This window comes from Triturus cristatus, chromosome 2_2, assembly GCF_964204655.1.
Source record: "Triturus cristatus chromosome 2_2, aTriCri1.1, whole genome shotgun sequence".
In the NCBI taxonomy this organism is placed as follows: domain Eukaryota; kingdom Metazoa; phylum Chordata; class Amphibia; order Caudata; family Salamandridae; genus Triturus; species Triturus cristatus.
Window position 1 is genome coordinate 1,033,927,857 of NC_140582.1, and position 15,184 is coordinate 1,033,943,040.

Below are 15,184 nucleotides of genomic sequence, written 5' to 3' on the forward strand. Positions count from 1 at the left end.
TTTCCAATTCTATTTCATCCTCGGTTAAATTAAATATGTCTGCAGTTATTTCTAGGATTGATCAATCGCTCTCAGCCTGGAATCCTCTTTTTCTTTCCTGGTGGGGTCGATTGGATTCAATTAAAATGATGATAGCTCCTATTCTAATTTATACCTTCTCTATGTTACTGGTTCATATCCCTGCATTTTATTTTAAACAAATCGATTCTCTTCTTTCGCGATTTCTCTGGAAAGATAAGAAATCCAGAATTTCTCTTGCCACTCTCCGTAAACCCAAATCTAATGGTGGGGTTAACTTTCCGGATTTCCGTCTTTATCATAGGTCCTTTTCTTTACGGCAGGCCTCGAGATGGATCTCATCAACTCTTTCTCCTTTCACGCCTCTTTGGCTTCTCATTGAACACTCTTTATTATTACCCTTCTCCTTTGCCGAAGTGGTACGTTTTTCTACCAGAAATCCCTATTCTCTTTGTCCCTTATTCAAACACACTTTTTCTCTTTTAAGTCCTTTGGTTCTTCCTTCTATGGTTACACGTACGTCCTTTTTAAATACCCCTATCTGGTATAATTCACTTATTCTTCTAAAGAATAGACCCATTTTTTGGAAATCTTGGAGGGTGAAGGGCGTAATGTGGGTCAACCAACTCTTTGACGGTACTTCTCCTTGTTCTTTTCCCCAATTTCAACTTTTATTTCAATGCCCTCGTTCCTTTTTGCAGAAATTCACAACCCTCATGGCAATTATCCTTGACCGCTATTATTCTCTTCCTTCTACATCATCATTGCTACCTCCTCCTCCTCTTCTCAATATTCTTGCTACACTCCCTAAAGCATCTCTCATCTATAAATCTTTCGTATCTCCTAATCCAAATTGTGTCAAAACTAAAGTGGAGCTTTCTTGGGAAACAGATTTTTGTTGTACTTGGCCTGTTACTCTTTGGGATAAGCTGTGGTCCAGATCTTTAAAAATTTCTCGCTCTGCTTCTCTTACTCAATCCTTATTTTATCTATATCACAGACTTTATCTCTCTCCTCTTTCTTTATCTCGTTTTTCATCCTCCTCTGATTCTAAATGCTGGACTTGTGGTACTTCTGAAGCTGACCTTTTTCATATGTTCTTTCTGTGCCCAGTCGTTTCTACCTTTTGGGGGAAAGTGTGGTCATGCCTCTCTCGCATCTTCCCTCTTCCTACCTCTTTCACAAATTATTTTCTCTTCTTGGGTAGTCTTTCTGAACCTCTGAACCTATCCGTACACCTACATGGTCTCTTTGACCTGACACTTGCTCTTGCCTTCCAGCACATCTCTTCTAACTGGAAATCTCTAGCTACTATTTCCTTACAAGGCTGGTGGAATTCCTTATGTCATTTTCACAGACTGGACGTTTCCTTTGCCTCCACTTGTAAACCTGTTCGTAATGTTGATCTTTTTTGGTTACCCCTCACCACGTATCTGGACTGCTTGGCCCTGAAGAAGCCTATACATCTCAATGCAGCAAATTTTAAACCCCCTTGAATGACTTGAACTCTCTCCTCTTGTTATCTCATATAGGTTTATCTAATACTACTGTTTGTTTATGATGGTAATTTTGCATCGCTGATTTATATAGCTTGAATGTATGCCGTAATTATTTGATATTTTATGGTTTGTATTATTATCTCTATCTCCTCCCCTCCCCTGCCCCCTCCTTTCCTTCCTTATCTCTTCCCCTCTCTTGTTTTCCTCAACGTTAAAATTCTCTTAAAAATGCTTTTTGGGTTCCTAACATTGATATTAGCAGTGTTAAGGTTTTTCACTGGATTTCTGTATTGTTTCAGTGTATGCTGATATCTCCTTTTTGTTATCAAATTCTTTAATAAAGCTTTCAAACATAAAAAAAACTGCATGTGTGCTGTACTGTAAACACACATACAAAGTGAGAAGGAAAAGTTTCAATTATATCAAAGCATTGCAATTGTTATACTGGAAGGATACCCTTCCAGGACAAAACCTAGTCTAAATAGCAAGCACACGCATTTCCAATATGGTGAGAGATGTGTGTGTGGCGCTAGGTATCCTGTTTGTGCACCGGCGCTGGTTAAGAAAGCGACAGCGCCATATCTTTTGGGATAGGGCACTGTCCTGCTTTCCCATGCTACTTCAATGCAGCACAGCAACTAGCCATATGTTGTGTTTTCAGACCTTTCAGTTGGGTTTAGGTCTTCCTTGTCAGCTTCAGTGATAATCAAGTTCATTAGCAAGTGTTACAACTGAATGCAGTGATGTGATTCTGTTTCATCAAAATATAATGTTTGCTAAAAGAATAGAACTTCAGATCCTTGGAACATGTCTGATATAGACAGGAACTTCCTGTTTCCACCATCAAATGGTCCAGACTCCATTGAATGTGTAGTGGCTAGGAGTGTAATGTGAGGGGAATGGAATTTAACGTTCTTTGTGAGGGTCTCCTAAGTAGTCAGTGTATTCAGCTTCTTAGGTATTGATGTATACATCAGGAGAAAATATGCTACTGTGAGTGACCATTCAGAGGAAACATTCAGCTACACTGCCCTGTAGTATGTTAGGATATTTGAAAGAGCCAATTCTCCAGCAAGTTTGGGTTGGCACAAAATCATGTATGCCAATCTGGCACCGCCAAATGAATTTTAGCACTATCTTCTTAAGTTGCACAAAAGGTTCCTTACAGACACGCCCAGACAGAATTACAGTAATAGTATTTAGTCTACACTACCATGACAGAAAAGAGGCAGTCATTGCACAGAAATGCCAACATTTGGGAGTATTTGGCCTCTGTAGGTCCAACTGATTCAGAAAATACAAATTCCCAGGTATTCGATAGATGTTAATGTCCACATAAGATCTATGTATGCACTCACAGTGCATTCTCACTGATCGTGAGTAGGGGCCTTGGCAAATTACAAATATCTTCACCAGTAGTGCTCCCAAGTGACTATAGTCACTAGATAGCGATTAAAAAAAATCAACCAATATAAAAATGAATAACAATGTTCCCAGTCCTTAATAGGATTCAAAGGCTCAGGTCTTACATCTTAAGAACGGCATGGGGGTGGGCCGTGGAAAGTGGACAATCCTTACCATTTGAGAGCACAGTATGTGGAGGAGGAAGAGGTAGAGGCTTATACAATCTGTCCTTGGCCCTGGGGATGGCCAGAGAGGGGCTTCAGGCTCCCTGTTTCTGTGACCATCCTGGAGGTGATAATGGAAAATGCATCTGAATTTGGGAAAGGTTGGGTTTTGAACTGCAAAACCACACACCCTAGCAAGTCCTGCGGAGTGAATACTGTGAAATGGTGTGAGGGCTACTAAATCTCTCTTCATCCATCAGGCAAACTGATGAGAAATGTGGCCAGGTGGTAAGGGTGGAACAAAATTAGTATTACACCACGGTCCCTCGGATGGGTTTGATTCTCTTTAAAGCAAAAAAAAACAACTATGCCCTTTTTCCAAATGTGGTACCTGTGTCCTCCATGTTTACCTCCTCTTTATGGTTTAAGGTATTCAAAGAAGGTTTCTAGCTAGCCTCCACCAGATGATTTTCCCCACTTGGTGGTTACCTTGCCCTGCCCTCAGCCACCGTTAACTTCATCAATTGGAACATGAACAACCATCATAGCAGTGACTGTGGTTTTGAAACAATGATCTTGATTTGATTGGGGATGAAAAGAAGGTAATTTACTTAGTATTTATCTGCAGCTTGTGTTTACCATATTTATAAGCAGACCTGACAATGTAACCCTCCTTGAAATTTCAGTGTTTGATGCTGATTTTCCTGCAAAATTTATGAAATGTTTGGAGTGTACAGCTGTTAGGAAACTGACCTGTCCTGGGTGGGTAATAAAATATTTTGGGTATTGAGGTAGTGGTCGTTCTTCAGACTGAGGGTGCCATTCCAGTGAGGGATTTTTAAAAATCATAGGGCCATATTATCAAGGAAGGCGATAACATTATCGCCGCTTTAGCGGCAGGAAATTGCCACTAAAGCGGCGATAATGGGCTTGATAATATGCCCTGGAGAAATCCCATAGAAGCCCATGTTCTGGTGGGAACCTGGGCTTCTATGGGAATTCACAAGGGCATATTATCAAGCCCATTATCGCCGCTTCGGCGGCAGTTTCCTGCCGCTAAAGCGGCAATAATGTTATCGCCATTCCTTGATAATATGGCCCATTAACTTTCTGAAAGAAGTGTTAAATCCAAAGCAGAATCCATCATCAGATAGTATATTCAATAGAATTTCAGTGATACATTTTCCACTGGGGTTATCAACTCCTCTATAAATTGGAGTATTCTATATTACTACTCAACTGTAACATTTACCATGCATTCGCATCTGAAAGTCTTCCCAAGCTTCAATCTGATCTTTCTTCCCCCATCTGCTGAAGTTATTTTTCTTTTTACAGTGCTAATGAAGACAAGGGCCAGGACACCAATTCACTCATGTAGGCAATCTGTTTAAAGAAGATATTTAGGGATACTATGAGAACAACCACGAAGCAAGTGTTAATAAGGATCTATTCACAATCTCATTGGATTTGGGGCACTTCAGTAGAGAAAGTTGTAGGCTTTGAGTTAATTACTTTCAGCTGCGTAGGATCAATGTTGTCTTGGTTGGGCCCTCCTACCATAGCATATTAATAGATTGGTGGTAGTACTGCCTGCCAAATAGGCACTGTAAGGAAATCCATCTTTTGCCATATTTATATTGTACTTTGTACTCTAATTACCCAGTGCTTTGACCAGTGGGCAGCAGCAATAAGCCTCTCAAACAGGCCTTAACTGACTGTAACGTTTCTAGACCTTTGCCATTTATTTGTCATCTTTGAAGTGTGCACAGTATTGCAAAAATAGCACAATCCAAATTTGATCCCACACATTGGAGGTTCACAGACCTGTAGCACTGCAGAATGGCCAGCAGGCCTAATGTAAAAACTGAAAATGTTTTGTTTAGTAAGCTAAGCTGAAGCTGGGCTCTGAAAATGTAAGACCCAGTTGCATAGAGCTTCAATCTAAAATGTAAACTGCGACAGTACATTTTAAAACAAGTATCGTGGGGGAAATGAGTTAGGCTGCAATCAGGCTTCACACTTCAAAACTCGTGCAGTTTCCAAGGCCTATTTTTCAGTAACTCTACTTAGAAGATAGGTAGAAAAGGCATTCTTACAGCTTGTAACTAATTAAAAAATGTACTACCATCACCACCATGTACCTTTATTTTGTGTGCTGAAAAAGTGACTTTTTTCTTCTGGGACTCAAAATGATCAATTACACTCACACCTTGCTCTATCTTTGGAGACGTTCCCCACTACCACTGATCAAAAATGTCCCTTAAAAAAACATTCCTGCTTCTGTTTGCAGGTATGTCAGAGGTAGTCTCTAAAGGGCAGGGTAGGCCTGAAGAAGCCTCTCTTCCCATTTGGGAAAGTCAGATGTGCTTAGAAGAGCGGGGACACTGGTTGATCCTAGAACCGCAACATAACACTGGCTTGGAGAGGAGCTACGAGAGGGAAGTAATTGTTTACATTATGCTCGACACTACCAATTTTTAAAATTGGAGGACAATGAATTGGGGGAATACTTTTACCTTAAGGTGACAAGTAAAGAAAACAAGAAATGCATAGTTTTCCTGAAAAAGATAAGAGGGGAATGTGTCATTACTCTAACTTAATTTGCTTAGGAAGAACTGTTTAGGACGGAGGTTCGGCTCTTAGAAACTACTGCTTGAAACTGAAAAGAAAGAAGATGACCTGCTTGAAAAAAAACACATTTCTTTGGAGAAGAATTGAGAAGTGGGAACTCCAGTTTCATCCAAAATCAATATACCCTAAAGGCTTCTTTGAGGGCCAGGAATCCTGGCCTACTGCTGATGCCCAAGAATGGGAGGACCCATATCTGCCAGTGTGGAACAAGCTGGCTGTGTTGTTGATTTCTTTGTGGCTGGTAAAGTGTGGAAGGTCCAAGAAACAAAACGAGTGGTGTGTGCCAGAAAAATCTATGGTAGCTAAACATTTGGTTGTGACCTGCCAGATAAGATATTTTCAAACTTGAATCCTTACCCTAATGTTTCAGAAACATTGTTCAGTAAATGTGATTTGTTTGGAGTGCCATGAAGGAAGATACTGAATTTTGGGAAAGGTGAACATTTCAAAATATATCATCTCTGGAGGAAAAGGACAAATACATGATGCAACCTCAGCATTTCCCAGTTTAACATGCTTAAATCCTTTTCCAGCTATGGTCTGATCTCATTGTTCCACCTCTTCCTACAAAGGTTCTGGGGAGTACAGTCCAATCAGTGGGAGTGAGGACAAGGGCAGGGCTTGGAGTAAAAAGGACGGGCCATATCTGAGCACTCTAGGGCAGAGGGGACTGTACCGTGCACTAGCAAACCGCAACTGTTGTCCAAAGAAGACATGGAGGCCATGATGGAAGTATGGGTGGGCTCATTGATGACTAATATTGACCGTAAAATTGATCCGATCCAGCAACATCTAGCCACCATGGAGCAAGAGTTGATGAGGCTTAGCAATCACAGGCCAGATGGCAACCTAGATCCTCAAAACACTGCTCGGGGGATTTCAACAGGACCCTGGCAAGCAAGTAGCATTTAATGTGAGCAAATCCCAAGCGGCCCAAGTGGGCAGAGGTTTCCCTCAACCTTGATACACAGCAGGGCCAATCTCCCTTCTCGGCCCGGTATGGTTTCAAACTCCCGGGAAGCAGCTACACTGGGAGGAGCAGCTGCATTGAAACCACAGTGCCCTTAGCTGGTCCGGGGACAGTCACACCATCAGATGGGGATCCACAGAGAAGTGGGGGAGGGTGTTTTAGAAGCCAACACAGCGGACACCATGGGAGAAAGACGGAGGCAGAAGTTACCCACCATACACCTCCCTCCAGAATCTTGTCCATACGTAATAGTTCTTGGTAATGTACCGGTGCTCTCTATGGGTACAGTCGAAGATTTTGACCAACTGAAGAACAAGGTTCAGCATTGGCTGTCTTATAACACATCTCTGGGTCTAAGGTTGGGGAAATGTATAAATATGGTGCACAGAGTTTCTTGGGTCGGGAACTTTAACAGATCCCATCTGGTGGAGAGAATCATACATGAAGCCTTAAAGAGCAATCAAGGAGCGGTAGGCTCCTCGTTCATGGCTTTACCTCTGGGGTACTTCTATAGATCTCTTAACAGCACATCAAAGATCAACAGGGTAGGCTCTTGGAGGATACCGGACACTCATGGTTGACATGTACCAAAGCAACAGATGTTACCTTTTGACATACCCCTCGATAGCTTTTTTACACCTTTGGAATCCATGGAATCCTGTGACTGACAGTCCAGTATAGAACCCAAAGAGACTGTACATACGCATCATCTGGTATTAGGCTCTCTACCTACTGTTCATGGGGATAGCAAGATGTGCAAATTTATCTCATGGAGCATAGCTGGATTAGCAAGCAAGTTTGCCGACCCCAGATGGATCACATATATAAAAGGCTTTCATGTGATCTGTCTGCAGGAGACATAGTCTAACTCCAATAACTTTTTTCTAGAGGGTTTTAAGTTATTTAGTGTACCAGCCACTCCTTCACGCTCTGGGAGGTCAATGGGGGAGACTGGCAATTTATGTATCTTTGAATGTATCTTGTCGCATGAGCGTGTTGAGTACTGACAATCCCTGTTTGCAGGCTTTATCCCTCTCTGAGGGGTCCTCCAACTTGTTACTGTTGAACTTTTATAATGCAGTGTCTGCCCCATCAAATGTCTGTAATATCTCTAGAATGGGATGTCTCTTAAGGAAAGCGACCTAGAAGGCTGTTCACGTATCTCGGGCATGCATGTTGAACACACCTCGCAAGGAGATATGTTGAATTCTTTGTTAGACAAGTCAGTCTAACTATGTCCATGAGAAGGATGGTCAATGGAAGGAACCCCCTAATACGACATTTACAGCAAGGGGTAGTGCAACTTTTATAGATTTTATTTTGTTTCAATCCCTTTGTTTCAATTTCTTTTGGATTTTATATTTGAAGATAGTATTTCTAGTTATCATAATCCACTATGTATATCAACTGTATGGCCAAAACTTGGAAATTCCCAAATGTCATCCATAAGGGGGCCATTAAGGGCAACAGATCAAGGTAGAAGGCTAAGGTGGAATCAGATTACCCCTGACTTCTTCTACAAGTCCCTAATTAATAAATGCCAGAGGGAAATCCGTACCAAGGCGTGGGATGAGGCGCGGTAGGTGTTAAAAGCATTCTAAGCCATCTCGCTCTCCATTGGAGACTTGCTGAAGGTGCCGTCCTCGAATTCAAAACCTCGAGGTATAAGATGGTTTGATCATAGCTGTTCCCGTGCGGCTAGGAACTTGAGGGGGGCCCTGGGGATCAGACCAAGGGACAGTGCCCTGGTAAAAGAGTGCAGAGGTATATCTAAAGCTGAACTAGCTAGGGCCGTCCTAAAGGATGAGGCATGGACTCAGTTCACCGAGGCCTGTACCTTTAAGAACTGCACTCAGTTTTGGAATGTTGTCACTCGCCCTTTTTTGGCAGGGCAACAGGCAAAGGCCCTTGATGCACACATTACTGAAGAGGAATGGGTAACTAATTTCCAGGATATGTTTAGAAGTCAATCTGAACCTAACATCCCCAGTGGTGGAGGTAGGTCGGCCCGTGTTATTAAAGCAGCAGAAGTCAGTAAAGGTATCACAGGCTTATCTAGGAAGAAGGACCAGGTCCCAATGGTATCCCCCCGGACCTTTTACTATCTAACCTGCAATTGTGGGCACCTGTCCTTACCACTGTGATAAATGCAGCAATCAGGGATGTTCCACCCCACACATGGTCCATATCTATCATCGTCCCAGTTTTCAAAAAGGGAAACAGGGACAGCACACTCTGTTACAGGGTCATATCGCTGCTTGATTCTTCTGTTAAAGTGATGGGACACATCCTGTTGGATAGGTAATCTAGCTGAGCGGATGCAAGCAACATCTTATCTGACATCCAAAATGGTTTTCGGCCAGGGAGGTCGACAGTTGACCAATGTTTAAACTTACATATGATTATCAGTAAATATTTAATTGCTCGATCAGGCAGGATATGTTTGACCTTTATGGACTTGTCCTCCGCTTTTGATTGTGTAAATAGAAACAAGTTATGGGAGACCGTAGATAAAGACATTGTCTTATCTTTACGTCAGCTCCATAGGGACACCAAAGCGGAGGTACTGTACAAGAGAGATTGTAAGGTTACTCGTCAATTTCCAATTGAGAGAGGGGTCCGACAGGGATGCATCTTGGCCCCCTTTTTATTTAATTTATATATTAACAGTTTGGAGAAAGCTCTAGTTGACACACAGGCAGACTTCCCGCAGGTGGGACGGCGGGGTTTTCCTGTATTATTATACGCAGATGACGTGGTCCTCATGGCCTGGACCGTGGGGTTTGCAAACCATACATGATGCAGGTGGGGCCGAGTTTAAAAAAGGATCATCATTTCAGGGTTGGGGTTTTCCCAGTGCCCAAGACCAGCATCTTTTCGTACTTGGGGGTTACGCTGGACGCCAAACTTAACTGGGGCCCATTGAGAAGTAAAAAGAAAGGAGATTTTTCAAGAAGGAATGCAGCAATGTTTTATTTTGCCTCACGGTTAGGCAATAAACCCATAGGTGCACTTTTAGAGATCTATAGGGCAAAATGCCTAACTCAGGTATCTTATGGCAGCGGAATTTGGGGCTATAGCCCACTGGAGGAGCTACAAAGAGTTGAAAATGGGTTTATGAGACGTCTCCAATGTGTTCCACAGGTTAACCCCTGTATTCATTGTACATGAGGAGCTGGGTATGCCTTACCTGACTGATATGTTGTTGTTTCGCCAGCTTTCTCATTGGCTTAAAGTCTGGATGAACAAGGGGACAGATTTAAATAGAGAGATCCTAAGGGATTGTATGGCTTTAGACCATGCCCTCCACATTCCTTGGTTAGAATACATCCGGGATGAATATAGGGCCCTTGGTAGGGTGGATCTCTATAGTAATCTGAACGCAATAGAAAGAAAAGATCTTCTGTGGGCCAAGGACACTTTTGTTAGACAGTGGCTGGCAAATAGAGAAGAGTGTGAGCTAATGAAGCCCAGTGTACCCAAATATGTTACTCTTAAGACTGTGCCTACAACGGAATTGTATCTCCTAGGGCTTCCCAAAACGCATGACCGTTTCTTATTAACAAGATTCCGTTTAGATTTATTTCACCTTCTCCTCGCCAACCCACGGGGGAGTAGAAAAGGTGAGACCTTGTTACCATGTGGACGTGGTGGCAAATCCCCTCAGGATATGACACATTTTTTAATGTTCTGTAGTTATTATGAGGTGCAGAGGAAAATGTTTGTAACCCCTGTCTTAAAACAAGCAAATCTTATGCAAGAGCACCCTGCTTTTACATTTTTAGACCTGCTTTCAGGGTCCTCCTTATGGCATGTTCTTAGCTTTTTAAAGGTTGCAGTTAGGCTTAGATCTAGCTGCGACTAAATTTTATTTAAAATAGCCCTGAAAGTGTGTTTATTCAAGCTTTTTATATATATAATATGGAGATGTTTTAGGTCCTTTGTTTTTGTACTTTATAATGAATTGTTATCAATGATATTTATGGATGGGATCCTTCCACGTTATAATGTAACTTGGACATTCATGGTTTTTTATACAAAAGCCGAATAAAGTATTTTGATTTGATTTGAGTTAAAACTGTTTGGGGATGTCACCAAAACCTTTAATACCTGGATTCCCCTGTAAGATTAAAAAACCTCATAGGTTAGGGCTACAAAGGGGGTTGTAATTTACCCTAGTAGTCTGGTTTTTGCACCCTTAATAGGGTCAAACTCCGCTCAACATGTTCTCCACTCCTAGTGGTTAAAAAGAATCGGTGGCGCTTCTTCAGGACAATAAATAAGGGTGGATTTCCTACCCCACAATTGTGTCTAAAAAAGTACCCTAACAGTGGTACCTACCTGTCTTGGCGTTGGATGCCCAACCTAGTTAGAAAAAGAGGAAACAATACCTGAAAAAATGCCAACATAGTTATCATGTTTCTGCCATAAGACCTTCTTATTAACCAGAATGTACCTTCTCGTGGACCAATATGTGTGTCTGGAGCTGAAGTGGCCATCAGACATAGAAAGACAAACAAATACATGTACAACTTATATGCAAGTGGAGAAATAACATTGTCTCATCCCAAGTCATATCAGCCTAGTTGTTCAATCAATATCACTGTGCAGTCTCAATAATATTGCCCTGTGAATCATTAACTGATGGTGATAGCCACATGCCACCCTAGTTAGTGAGAAAATAAATAAAAGTGGTTAGGGCATATTTAAATTGGGAGATTGATCATGTTTCCCATTTGGCATGATATTAATCCAAGAGAGTAGCGGCTTTAACTAAGACTGCGCATTAAAAACCCCACGGGATGAGGCAGAGGTGCCACGCACTGACGTGCCATTCTGTAACGAAGTGGGGTGAGTGGGGGGTAAAGAAACATTGAGTCAGTAACATTACCTATAAACATTGTTTCCTGCCGAGTGTGAGTTGATAGCTTGTATGTGCAAATTGGTGTCTGTCACAGTACTCACGGTTTCTGAGTGCAAGCCGCTTGCCGCACCTACCTAATCCTCGGCTTCTCCCAAAAGATCAGCCTGGCAGAAAAGACACCTGTTTTAAAGGGCTGTTCCTCTACAGAATCAAGCCGGGAGGGTCGAGGCTGGAAGTATTCCAGTGTTCATGTCTGTCAGCTACATTGGGATGGGTAATCGCTGTTGTTTAATTATCTCAAACAAACAACAGGGAAACACAGCAATGGAAAGAGGCAGAAAAAGAGTATGTGTTTATATGAGTACATTCGTATTTATGAAAGTCCATCTCTAAATTGAATTCCATTGTTGTTCTCGTCTGAATAGCGTGGTGGGGTCCCACATCGGGTTCAATTCCAAGACCTTCCACTTCAAGTCTTCAGTGTCTCAATTAATTGGAATGGTTGCACATCTTCGTGGCATTGCGACCACATCTTATAGTGCTCATGGGTTCCCCTATTTTGATTGGCCTGGTTAAATTTGCATATACAGGTTCTGCAGTGGCAGGCCTCAGACATGTTTAAAGGGCTACTTAAGCTGTGTAAGTAAAAGCCAGGACATATACTTTTCAGTTTTACCCGTTCTGATAGTGAAAAACTCCCAAATCAGTTTTTCACTAGAGTGAGGCCTGCAAGTTTCATTCCTGTAACACAAGCTCCTATATCCCTTGAAGGCTTGAATTAGTCTAGGGAGGAGTAGGGGCACTAGGTTCTGACCACAATGAGTATCTTGATGAAAATAGTGCTTTATATTTAGTGAAAAGACAGGCAGGCAGTGAGACACTCTGCAATGAACCATCAGTAATATCTTTTGCTACATGCCTTGGCTGGAGGTAGGTGTCAAATGGTGAGGGACTGCAAATAATATTTAAAGTGCTCCTCTACCCCATTTCTAAAAAAGATTCACATCGTGGATACTTTTACACTTAAGGAAGAACAGGATGCCCATTCCATCATTTAGTTGATTGTATATTTAAAAGAGATAACTGAACATAACTGCACGTTTTGAATTTTAAGTATAATTAAATCTGAGCATTTTATAGAATAATTGTGAGAGCAATACATTTTAATTCTCTGGGGCGCTGATGATTTTTTTTTACAAAGGTGGGGGAGGCATGGGGACAAAGTTTGAAGACCACTGCTTTAGAATGAGCCCTACCAATCATAACTTGTTTTACACCGTTTGGTACCATAATTTATACAAAGCATAAGTCTGAAAATAACAAAGAACTATTGTCCAGTTCAATGGTACTCATTTTATGTCCATCAGGAGAATAAAAAAATGTAATGTATCCTGGGCCTCATTAACAAGCACATTGCGCCGCCGTTGCATCACTTTTTCTGACGCACCAGCAGCGCAATGGGCTTGCCCATATTTATAACGCGACGTTAAGTGACCCAGCATGACTTTCCATGGCCTTCTTAAAATGGGCTCCTATCACGCATTACTCTGAGTGAAAGTGGCTTTCCATGTGTGTTCCCACGCAACATTCATTGAACCTGATCACATTCCCAGATTTACACCATTTTGTGAAGCTTAAAATGCGTCAGCATAGAAAGAGGAAAATGCCATCAATGATTGTTTTTGTGCAGGAAGGTGTCCAGTTCTGCAAAAAAATGTATCCCAACAGCGCAGGCACCCTTGCAACATGACGCAAGGGTACCAGCGTTGGCGCTCGGCTGCTGTTTGTGAGACGGTGCAGGGGAGAAGGACAGCTGCAGTGTATCTTATTGCACATCCCTGCCCTTTTATTTTGACGCAGGGCAGCTTAGCAGGAAGCTTTGCTGCACTGCAGTATGTCAAAATATAGTAAATGAGCCCCCCTGTCTGTATCCAACATTTTACTTGCAGGTTTATCTTAGATCTTGCCAGCTAGCGCTTAACCAACTGAGTTTCCTAACCACCTGGAAAACAAATTTGCAAAACCACAATAAGCACTCCTCGCATTGACCCTTTTCAGTCAAAAAGAGTAGAACACGAGAACTCACACTGAACCAGTAACCAAATCTGCCACTATGAATCAGTAAAAACAAGCACAGGATTTTTTTTTCTCTCCAATAAATAAAGCACGCTTATATAACTAAACTCCTCTACGGTCCAAGAAACCTGTGTAAAATACAATTTGATGCTGCAGTGAAAGGGCATCTGTTCTTTTCCCTCTCCTCCCTATGCACCAAACTTTAAAAATGGAATCAACCCTGGGTCTGAGAAAGGCAACACGTGATCAAAATATGTTCTGTCATTTTTAAAACAAAGGGAACGTGACAACAGAATGGTACTTCTAAGAAAATATCACTTGGGTAATGCTAATGCCAATTCAGATGTATTCTGCATAGTGCCTTATGTGACTTCCTGCAGCCTTTTGCCTTTAATTACTGTACAACTTCATGCCAGCATTTGTTACATGTCATTTCCCACCTTCTCAGATACTGTGACTCACATTTACCTCTCTAGGTCACACTTTTACCGCCTAAATCCTGACCTACTGAAAGACCTCTTGTTTTTTAATGTTACAGAACATTATATCTTAAGCAGCTACTCATTATAATGAGTGCTGCTTCTCTCACCCTCCTTTTTTACAGTGAAATCTAGAATTAAATTCGATGAAATAATACATTGGTTATTCACCTAATAAAAGCTATGCCTGAGCTTCTTTGTAATCATGTCCCAGTGCTTAGCCTGGTGGCTGGGGATGGTGTAATCATCATGCTCTGCTGAAAGCTCATTGAAGTCAGGAACATGCTGAAAATCAGAAAAAGCCTATTAAGGCCCCCGAGGACAGCTTTAGTAAGTTTAAATTTCATATTTGAGAACTCCGCTTTAATAGGCTAGCAGCATTACATGGCCCTCTATTCTTGGAAAAAGGTGGCTGTTGTGTTTTGAGCCACTGTACCGTCAAATGTGAACTGCATGACATTCTATCCTGAATTTGATTAACTCATTTTTGGGCCATTTCACAAAAGCATTTTGGAGTATGGCAAATAGCACTACAGGAGTACTCTTATACGTATTCTTCAAAGCCTTTGTGAATCTGACCTGAAACTTTCTACTCTCCATTATTGAAAGTGCTATTTGGTCTATTCGCATATGAATATCTCCATCTTATTCTCATTTTATATGTTTTAGGACCAATTCACGAAGGCATGTAAAACTATGCAAAAGGGTACAATAGTCCTACTTTTCTAGCTTCAAAATGTAATTGTGAGTAAGCCCCTTTGAAAGTTTATTTTGTGTGTGTTGTGGTAAACTATTAAATGACTGAATAGTGAAGAAGATTTGGAGGGCACACTTGCTTCCAGAAGGGGCAGGGTTGGGTCCTGGGGGTGAGAGAAACAATTTTCTAAAAAGTAATCCATTGTTTGCTCTTTAAAAATATTTTTGCTGCCAAACACAGAGGGGGACCAGCTTACCACTAATTTGAAACTGGTGGTAACTGCGATTGGTTTGCGACTGCATTTGCGATCGCAAAACAATTGCACATTCCCCTGTGACTCACTATTAGGAAGTGATGCCCTTGGCGAGACTGTAAAAGGTTA